Below are 6,698 nucleotides of genomic sequence, written 5' to 3'. Positions count from 1 at the left end.
TAGGAGGGGCATATGAGTTAAGCTCGGGCGACAGGTAACCTTTATCGAGTGGTAACTTACGTGATCAGGATTGACTAGTTGGATGTGATTGTGGGTCTATGATGTGTATAAATGTTTGTGTGAGGTTCTGACCTCACGAGAAGCGGTATGGTGTGATAGTTATAAAGATGTTATATGAATGTTGGTGATATATGTAGGGTACGACAATCTGATGGAATGAGGCTAAAAAGGTAATAATGTGATTGATCTGGCATAGATAGTTAAAATTGTATGTGTATGGATGATACTTGTTTATTCCGTGAAATGGTAAGGATGATGTTCATGAGATTATTATCTCTGCTTAATTCATATAATATGTTGCTTGTGATTTAGTAAAGTGGATTTTAGTAAGTTTTTCTTGTTCGAGAAGTTATGTTGAGCCGATTATGGGATTGTGTAAGTTGTGATGGCTATCGATGTGGTTGTGGTGCCTCGGGTGGTGATCCGGGCACGATATTTAGTGTTGTGATGCGGGTATTTTTGCACTGCGGTGTGGCTGCTGGTGGCGGTGTTGTGATGCCGTCACCGGATGTGGTGGAGTAGGCAGGATGTTTATGATTCGAGTTTCGAAAGTACATACCAGTTATACATAGATTGTTGTTTTGTTTGATGTTGTTCTTTGTGAGTTTTGGTTGAACATGTAGACTGTTGTTTTGTTTGTTGATGTTTCCTACCAGTTTCAACTTGGGTGTGAGGGTAGAGTATGATATGGGAGAACGTTGTGTATGTTTTGTTGTTGTGATGGTATAGTGATTTTCTGTTGATAGGGCACAGTTGTAAGAGGTTGTACAGAACTTTTGACCTTGTTGTAGATGAAGCATCGGTGCACATAGTCATGGCAAGTGATTCGTAGAACATGTGTGGTAATGATCGGAAAGCTGCAGGTGGTTTTAATCTTTCGTTGGGCCAGTGAGGGAAGGGTGTTTGGATTTAGTGTCTTGTTAAGTCATGTATGAGTTGTGCAGTGATAAAAGAAAAGAACTTGAGGATCTTGTGTGAGTGTACGTAACACGTGTGGATTGTGAGTTATGCTTTTGGCGATAGAAGTTTTATATAGTCTATGTAGAGAGGTATGTCATGTTGCGGTAATGTGGAAGAGTTGGAATATTGGTTAAGCTGGGGGTTTTGCAGTATTAGTTAGATGGAGTGCAGAGTGAATTGAAGTATGAGAACTGTTTAAGTAAGAAAGCCATGGAAATAGGAACGGTTATAGAAATGAGGTTCTAGGCGGTTATCTTTGACATGTGGTGATGATGAGGATGATGAGATGATTTAACTAAGGATTTAGTATTAGTGAGTTACGAGGACGTAACATTTGTCTTAAGAGGAGTAGGATGCGATAAAAGTGAGTTTCATGGTTGTGCATGTTGTAAAATAATTGGAAGTAGAGTGTTAGCATAGCGTAAAGGAGGGAATTGTTTTGTGATTGATGTTGTTAAAAGGCCATGGCCGTGCTTGTAATAGTGTGATGTTTAGGAGTTCGAGAGTTTTGATAGTGGCATGATGATGTTTATGAGTGTAAGTAAACTTCGAGGACGAAGTTCCTTTTAAGGGTGGTAGAATGTAACATTCCGTTTGATGTTAGGGGTATTTTGATATTGGATTGGCTCTGGATGATGTATTACGGAACTAGTTGGTAGTGTATGGAGTTAGTGTTGAGAGAGATATAATGGAGTCGATACGATATCGTGAGCCATGTTGTGGAGGTAGGAATAGTTAGTGGCGTTGGTGTTACGAGTTCATGTTTGGGTTGGAGTTTTATTTTGAGTTCTTAGTCACGTTGTTGTGTCTTGATCGAGTTAGTATGTTTGTTTTGAGTATGGGTTGAACTTCGGGGACGAAGTTCTTTTTAAGGAGGGAAGACTGTAATACTCCGTATTTATGAGTCTTTGGGTACTCTATCGAGTAGGCCTTACTCTGTCGAGTAAGGGTGAGTTGCGTTTTAAAATAGTTTCTGACCTGTTGGGTACTCGATCGAGTAACGTAGATACTCGATCGAGTAAGGGGGCACTCGATCGAGTACCTTAGCTACTCGATCGAGTAGCCGGTTTACGGGGAATGTTTTGATGGGTTTTGCAACGATTGACATCCCGTGGTTGCATGTCCGACACGTGTCTGCACGCTGATTGGTTGACGCTTCATGGGCTGTTTGCTGATTGGTCCTGCTTCATGGGCTTTTCCCTATAAATAGGGCAGTTGCTCCGTGAAATTGGTCACCAATTTCATTCTCTAAAATTTTTCTTCTCTAAACTTTCAAGGGCTTCTGTCTTCTAACATTCAGAGTTGTTATTCCGGCGAGTGTTTTTCTTCAAGGTAAACAAACAAACTTCTTCTTTTTATTTTGTTAAATAATTGTTGCTATTATGTCTCACATCGGCGCCGGACTAGTACTTCTCACGCCGAGGATTCCCGTTGCGTCTTGATGGGGAGGAGATACTAGACGCCATTCCGATAAGGTTTGGGGGCCCTAGGTCTCCTTCTCCCGTAGTCGATCCACCAATTTTGGAGGGACGGGAGGACGAGGTGAGGATGCTGATGAGGATGAGGGGACCCCTTCCGATGGTGGGAGGTCGTCTGCATTCGGATCATGGCGAGCCCCGTACGACCGGTCTTGAACGTGGTTGGTTCCATAAGTTCGGCCGTTGTTCCGGCGAGACATTTTTCGGAGGCCATTTCTCGTTCGGTGAGGGGTATAAGATCGTTATTCCTAAAGAGGGTCAGGCGGTCTGTTGCCCTCCACCGGTCACACCGGCGTGTACATCGTGCATCCGGAGTATGGGTCTGCGGTTTCCTCCGAATAGATACGTCGTTGCCATTATCGAGCTATGAACGTCGCGGTGGCCCAACTACATCCGCCGCCATGAGGACGATAGTTGGCTTTGTGTGGCTTTGTCTCTTTAGGGGGAGATCCCGACACAACTTATTCCGCCGACTTCACAGCTTTCGACCGTCAATTGCTTTGGTAAGGTGGGGTGGTACAGTACGATGACGGAGCCAGCTATGTCTCCGTGAACAAGCTTACTTCCCGCAAAGACCGGCAACGGCGGTGGGTTTATGTCCAAGTGCCGGAGGATTACCCATTGCCCCGGTCTTTCCAGAGCCCTGTTTACTTGCGGTGTGAGAACCGGGAAGAGTATGAGGAGTGTACCTCCCGGGGTAAGGTGAAAATGGACGCTTCAAGGTTCCTCTTCGAGGATGAGGAGCGGGCGTCTGCAAATGCTCGATCTTTGAGAAGGGATGGCTGCCCCGACTCGATTATTCTTCAAGATGAGCTGCTCTGTCACGTCGGCCTCATACCGGCCCTCGGCCCGGGTGAGTGGGGTCGGTGTGAGGCCTATTTTTGCCTGTTATGCTCCCGTTTTTTAGAGCTATGTTCTATTCCCCGTCGTGTAATTCTTGTTTGGTTTTCTTTTTGCACCCGGTTTGGCCAGATCTGTCCGAGAGTACCTTGAAGCGGTTAGGCCTTGATAAGGACGGGAAGGTAGTCGTGCGGCATCCTACGGCTGAATTGCGCGATCGCAGACCGTCTCCCAACGAGCTCATGGATAAGCAGTTAAAAGGGGTGGATCCGGTGGCGGCCTGCAAGGGTTCTCGAGGCGTGCCAAAGAGAACGAAGAGGGCTGCGTCCGTCGACGGCGGCGTCTGTGCCCGCTCCCTCTTCGACCCCAGGTGGTTCGTAGGGGAACCCGTGGAGGTCGTTGATATTACCGGGGGGTCGGTGACCATTGCTAAGGAGCCGCCGCTTGCTTCTACCGTTGTTGGGGAGAAGAGGAAAGAGCCACCGTCTTCTTCCGTTGTTGCCGGGGAGAAAACCGATCCATCCGGCCCTCGAACAAAAAGGGCCCAAACTGGTACGGATCTAACTTGTGGTTCGGATTTAGCTGGTTCGCTGGACATCCCAGATGACCGGCTTTCTGATGTGTCAATGCAAGGTGACATGGATGCTTTGTGCAAATTTTTGCAGATCCTTCCTCGGCGACCGCCGTTCTTATTGAACGACAATCGTGGAAGCGGCCCGAGGGCTATCGAGACGGCGGTGACGGAAATGTCATTGTTGACTCCTCCGCTCGTAACATCTCGCCTCCGAGCTTGTGGCGGAGGGTGTGAAAATGTATAAGAGGCCGGCGAAGTGGACCCAACAAGCCGGCTCCTATATCGCGGAGCAGAGAAAACCATGGGCCAAGTCCGTGCCGCCGATGGCGAAGCTTAGACTTGACCTCTCTCGCCGCAAAGGGGAGGCCGCGAAGTTTAAACTGGATTTCTTTTCGCCAAGAAGCGCGAGGAGGAGTTGAGAAGTCGGGCCGGGGCCGAGAGGGCCAAAGTTGAGGAAGCGATGGCGCTACGCCAAGATGATGGAGGAGCGGGATAGGTACAAGGACGCTCATAACGCCGCGGTTGCCGAGGGGAAAAGTGGAAGAATCGGTTCCCACAACCAGGCGGAGGCGCTTAGGGGACGCGCAGTCGTCATTGCTCAAAAGGAGAAGGATATTGCCATGCTCCAAGATGAACTTCTCCCAAAAATGTGTGCCCAATTCCGGACCAGCCGAGGAGGCGACCAGGGAGGCAATAAGGAAGCTCGTCCCCGAGGGCTCTTTCCCGTGGGATAAATTTGAGAAGCTTTTGGACGAGATGGCCGAGGTCGACGAAAGCGGCGGCGGGGAAGACGGAGGCTGAGAAAGCACTTGAAAATGTAGAGCCCTCTTCCGAGCCGGCCACCGAGAGCCGCTGCTGCTTGATGGAGGACAAGCAGCAGCATAGGAGACGGCGGTCGTCACCAGACTCACCCGGCGTCTCGGATAGCTTTAGCTGTTCGGGCCAACTATTGAGCCTTCTCTCCCCGCCATCTTTTGGCGCTTCAAATCCTAAGTCCAGTAACCTTTTGTTTTCCTTTGTTTCCTTGCTTTTTGTAAAGCTTTGGTAGGTAGAGTTTAGGCTATCCTCATGGGGACTACCGTCGTCTGTACTCTCCTTGCAATCATTTTTAACAATTTTATCTTTTGGTCCTTGGCTTTGGCCGGGACTTTGATCATCATCCTTCATTTGTCTCTTTGCGTTTTTAATTGAGTGCCTTTGTTTTTTACTGCCGGCACGGCCGAGGCGCTAGTACGCGCATCACAACCGTGTTAACGTCTTTAGTATTTACTCTAGCGTACGGCCATTGTGTCCCGTCGCTCTCGGCTAGGGCCGAGGTAATCGGGTTATGGCTCGATAGCATTCGTAACTGTAGGCATATTGACCGCCAGACTCGCGTCTCAACTGCACTGAGTATACGTTTCTTCTAGCATATCGGTCGTTGTGTCCCCGTCGCTCTCGGTTTTGGCCGAGGTAATCGGGGTTACGGCTCGATAGCGCTTATCGGTCATTGTGTCCCCGTCGCTCTCGGCTAGGGCCGAGGTAATCGGGGTTTAATGGCTCGATAGCATTCGTGAATCGTAGGCATATTGACCGCGGACTTGCGTCTCAACTGCACTGAGTATACGTTTCTTCTAGCATATCGGTCGTTGTGTCCCCGTCGCTCTCGGCTGAGACCGAGGTAATCGGGGTTACGGCTCGATAGCGCTTATCGGTCATTGTGTCCCCGTCGCTCTCGGTTAGGGCCGAGGTAATCGGGGTTATGGCTCGATAGCGATTCTTCTAGTGTACCGGTCATTGTGTCCCCGTCGCTCTCGGCTTTGGCCGAGGTAATCGGGGTTAATGGCTCGGTAGCGATTCTTCTCTTTGAGTGACAAACACTTCGACGGAAAAGTTGGGTGATTCATTCGTTTGCTATGATCATGCGTTGGGGTGTCCACAATGGGTTTGGACACCTCCGCCGCTATACAAAGTATTTCCTCAAGTTGTCGGTGTTCCAATGGCTCATCAAAGGCACACCTCCCATGTCTGTCACCGGCAGTATGTGCCCGGTCTCATCTCTTCAATCACCTTGTAGGACCCTCCCGATTGGCCGTCGTTTACCATGAATATTTCCTTTGTTGGTGGCAGCCGACTTCCTTAGGACTAGGTCTCCCACTTTTAAATCCCTCTTGTGGACTCTTCTCATTGTAGGCTCTTTTCATCCGGCTTTGATATACTTTGCCAAGTTGAGGCGTCTTGTATCTCGGCTTTCTTCGACCAGGTCTAAGGAAGCTTTCGCCATCCTCGTTTTCAATCGGGTCAAGGTAGCCGTTCCGAATGTTGGCACCGTTGCTTCAATCGGTAGGGCTGCGCTTCGGAACCGTAGACTAGGTGGAAAGGGGTGTAACCCGTTGCTTCTTTCTCCGTGGTTCGAAGGGACCATAGGACGCCGGGTAGTTCATCGGCCCATCTTCCCTTAAGGTCTTCGATTTGTCTTCTTCAAACCGTTGAGGATCGTTTTGTTGGCCGCCTCCGCCTGTCCGTTGCTCTGTGGGTGGCAGACGGAGGAGTATGCAAACTTGATACCAATACATAGCCTTTCAACTGCTTGAAGGCCGTGCTCTGCTCCTCCCCACCAAGTCTTTATTCCCTTTCAAAACTTTGAAGAATGGGGTGCTCTTGTCGGCCGACCGAGAGATGAAACGGCGAGAGCCGCCATTCTTCCGTCGAAGATCATAACCTCTTTTCGATTCCTTGGCTCCGTAGGTCTAAGATTGCTTGGACTTTGTCGGATTTGCATCGATGCCTCGCACCGACAAGTACAC

Source organism: Silene latifolia, chromosome 8, assembly GCF_048544455.1.
Source record: "Silene latifolia isolate original U9 population chromosome 8, ASM4854445v1, whole genome shotgun sequence".
NCBI classification, from domain to species: Eukaryota; Viridiplantae; Streptophyta; class Magnoliopsida; order Caryophyllales; family Caryophyllaceae; genus Silene; species Silene latifolia.
The sequence above is the reverse complement of the archived record's forward strand: the minus strand, read 5'-3'. Positions refer to the sequence as shown.